General features: G+C 41.1%; 1 pseudogene; it reads right to left on the bottom strand.

The window, feature by feature from the left end:
* Nucleotides 1-2,382: 2,382 nt before the first annotated feature.
* Nucleotides 2,383-2,988, bottom strand: LOC110540425 (WASH complex subunit 3-like; annotated as a pseudogene).
* Between the last annotated feature and the right edge of the window lie 619 nt (nt 2,989-3,607).

The raw sequence follows: 3,607 nt of genomic DNA, 5'->3' as shown, positions 1-3,607 counted from the left end.
TTTTCTTTTTAACCTTAAACAAATGGTAAATGCTTCAGGAGACAGAAATTTTTATTTTGACTCAATCATTAAGTATATTGAATTGAAAGTATAAGGTAGTCTCTTAACATGTACATTTTCCAAGCCAATTTTTAAAAATATATCTACTGTCCTGTTATTATTTTTTTAACTTTCATAATTTATACTACATTCTAATGACAGATAATTATGTAAATTATAGTGATTTTAGTAAAAATTTACTTCACTTTTGGAAAACCCAAAGATCTGTGGTTTGACCACTGTTTTTAATGTTTTCTTTAATTAATTAATCAATTGCAATGTATTCACTTTGTATCTGAGCTGTAGCCCCTTCCCTCCTCTCCTCCTAGTTCCACCCAGCTTCCCTCTTCTCCTCCCATGCCTCTTCCCTAGTCCCCTGATAGGGAAGAGGAGGACCTCCTCCCCTTCTATCTGATCCTAGCTTATCAGGTCTCATAAAGGTCTTCTGCATCATGTTCCTCCATGACCTGGTAAGGCTGCACCTCCCAGGGGAGGTAATCAAAGAGCAAGCCACTAAGTTCATGTCAGAGACAGCCTCTACTCCCTAACGAGGTAACCCACTAGTTGGTTGGAGTATAGGTCTCTGTAGGTCTCTCTGGGCCCAGAGTTTTTGGCTCTGTTGTTCTCCTTGTGGAGTTCCTGTCTGCTCTAGGTCTTTCTGTCTCCCTATTCTTCCATAATGTTTCCAGCACTCTGCCCAAAGTTTGGCTATGAGTCTCAGTATCTCCTGCAATTCCCTGGAGGGTAGAACCTTTCAGACGTCCCCTGTGGATGGCTTCTCAGACTGGGAAAAGATCTTCACCAACCCTACATTTGACAAAGGGATAATATCCAGAATATAAAGAACTGAAGAAGTGAAACACCAACAAACCAAGTAATCCAATTTTAAAAATGAGGAACAGACCTAAACAGAGGATTCTCAACAGAGGAATATCGAATGACAGAAAAACACTTAAAGAAATGCTCACACCAGAAGAGGGAGAAAACAGGGAACAGGACGGGAGCCTACCACAGAGGGCCTCTAAAAGACTCTATCCAAGCAGAGTATCAAAACAGATGCTGAGGTTCACAGCCAAACTTTGGGCAGAGTGCAGGGAATCTTATGAAAGAAGGGTGAGATGGAAAGACCTGGAGGGGACAGGAGCTCCACAAGGAGAACAACATAAACAAGAATTCTGACCACAGGGGTCTTTTCTGAGACTGATACTCCAACCAAGGATCATGTATGGAGATAACCTAGAACCCCTGCTCAGATGTAACCCATGGCAGCTCAGTATCCAAGTGGGTTCCCTGGTAATGGGAACAGGGACTGTTTCTGACATGAACTCAGTGGCTGGCTCTTTGATTGCCTACCCCTGAGTGGGGAGCAGCCTAACCAGGTCACAGAGGAAGACAATGCAACCAGCGCTGATGAGACCTGATAGGTTTGGGTCAGATGAGAGGAGAGGAGGACCTCCCCTCTCAGTGGACTTGGAGAGGGCCATGGGGGGAGATGAGGGAGAGAGGGTCAGGTTGAGAGGAAATGAGGAAGGGGGCTATAGCTGGGATCCAAAGTGAATAAACTATAATTAATATAAAGAATAAAAATAAAATTAAAAAGGAAATTCTCAATGTCCTTGTCCTTAGTCATTCGGGAAATTACAAATCAAAATGACCCTCAGATTTTACCTCCCACCCATCAGAATGGCTAAGATAAAAAACTCAAGGGATGATGCATACTGGAGAGGTTGTGGAGAAAGGAGAGCCCTCCTCCATTGCTGGTATAAATGCAACCCTGTAAACCCACTCTGGAAGTCAATCGGGAGCTTTCTCAGAAAATTAGGAATAGTGCTACCCCAAGATCTAGTGATACCACTCCTAGGCATATGCCCAAAAGATGTCCCACCATTCAATAAGGACATTTGCTCAACCATGTTCATAGCAGCTTTATTTGTAATAGCCAGAACCTGGGAACAACCCAGATGTCCCTTGACAGAGGAATGGATACAGAAAGTGTGGTGCAATTACACGATGGAATACTACTCAGCAATTAAAATCAAGGAAATCATGAAATTTCAGGCAATTTGTGGGAACTAGAAATCCTGAGTGAGGTATCCTGGAAGCAAAAAGACACACATTGTATATACTCACTTAGAAGTGGATATTAGACATATAATATAGGATAAACATACTGAAATCTATAGTCCTAATGAAGCTAAACAACAAGGAGGACCCTCTGGAAGAGGCTGGAACTTCACTCAGAAGTGCAAACAGAATAGAAATTGAAAGTGTTTTGTTTTTGTTTTTGTTAATAATGTTTTAAGTCAGAGCAGAGTCTGGCTTGCAGGACCAGCATTGAGAAGTTCATGGCTGATTGAGTAGAGACTTAGTAATCATTTCTGTGCCGTTAGGCACTGGAGCATCTGGCTTCTCAAGAAGCTGTGGATCCAGCTCTTCTGGAATCAGTTTCTTTGTGATTGCCATCACTGGAACACACACTTGAGCCCTCTTGAGGTATCTGGCATATCTGGGATCCCTCACGACAGTTAAGATAGTCTCTGATGATACCTCACTTTCCTGTGGTTCAGATTGCTGTGTAGTGCTCTGCTGTGGTGCTCTGAAGTGATTTCAGTATGGTGATCCGTTTGTTACAGTAGTGACAATGACAGGAGACACTTCAACTCAACTGTGACATTCCCTAGACCTGGGATAGATGACAACTTCCCATCTCAAATATTGAGAGCTGTTTTAATTTGCCGAATATGAAGAGAAATGCCTGCCTGTTTCTCTTCACAGACTGGCTGAGAAAACAACACATTGCACACCACGAACTCGTTTAGAAATGCCATGGTTCTTGGTTCTTTTCTGTTGAACATCTGACACCTTGGCCAGGTTTATGCCTGAATTCATGAGAAGAAACTCATCCTCATTTATCTCTTTAGCGGGCGCCTCCAAGTTCAGTAAAGCCATTTCTCAAAAGTGATGTTCATTTTCAATTATTTGTTCATCAAATGCAAAATAATAACAACAATAACAGTGATAAATAATCAGCAGCAGCTAGGCTCTTGCCTTTCATAATTAAGTTTACTACTTACAACTGTCTCTTCTTTGTAAGGAGCAATTTGAATCCTTGTTTATGTTCTTTTGTCAGTATGTTCAAATATAAACACTAGAAACTCTGATCACGCACTAGTCTAAGTGAGGCAGAACAGAAATATGGAAAATTTGTGAAGACAAGAAAGGAGAAACTTGAGAAAAATAATATGACCCATCCCCTCTCTCTCATTGTCAAACAATGCAACACTAGTATTCCCAATCAACAGGGAAGGCTGACCTTGCCTTGTTCTTTGTCTACATAAGTAATGGAAAGTAGAGGCAAGTACTCATGGCTTCCATTTAGTTTCTACATCTTTAAAATACTATATATGTTTTTCTGCTTTGATCAGAAGCCATTTTTATTCATCTATAGAGCTTTTCCACCAGTACATTCTATTGAACTGAGTTATGCTATCAAATGAAAACAATTCCAAATATCTTGGGCCACACTTTGCTCATGGTTTTCTAACATGACATTGCAGGAACGAGGCTC

Source organism: Meriones unguiculatus, chromosome 2 (assembly GCF_030254825.1).
Source record: "Meriones unguiculatus strain TT.TT164.6M chromosome 2, Bangor_MerUng_6.1, whole genome shotgun sequence".
Classification (NCBI taxonomy): Eukaryota; Metazoa; Chordata; class Mammalia; order Rodentia; family Muridae; genus Meriones; species Meriones unguiculatus.
Note: the sequence above shows the minus strand (reverse complement) of the source record. Positions and strands in the feature narration are given on the sequence as shown.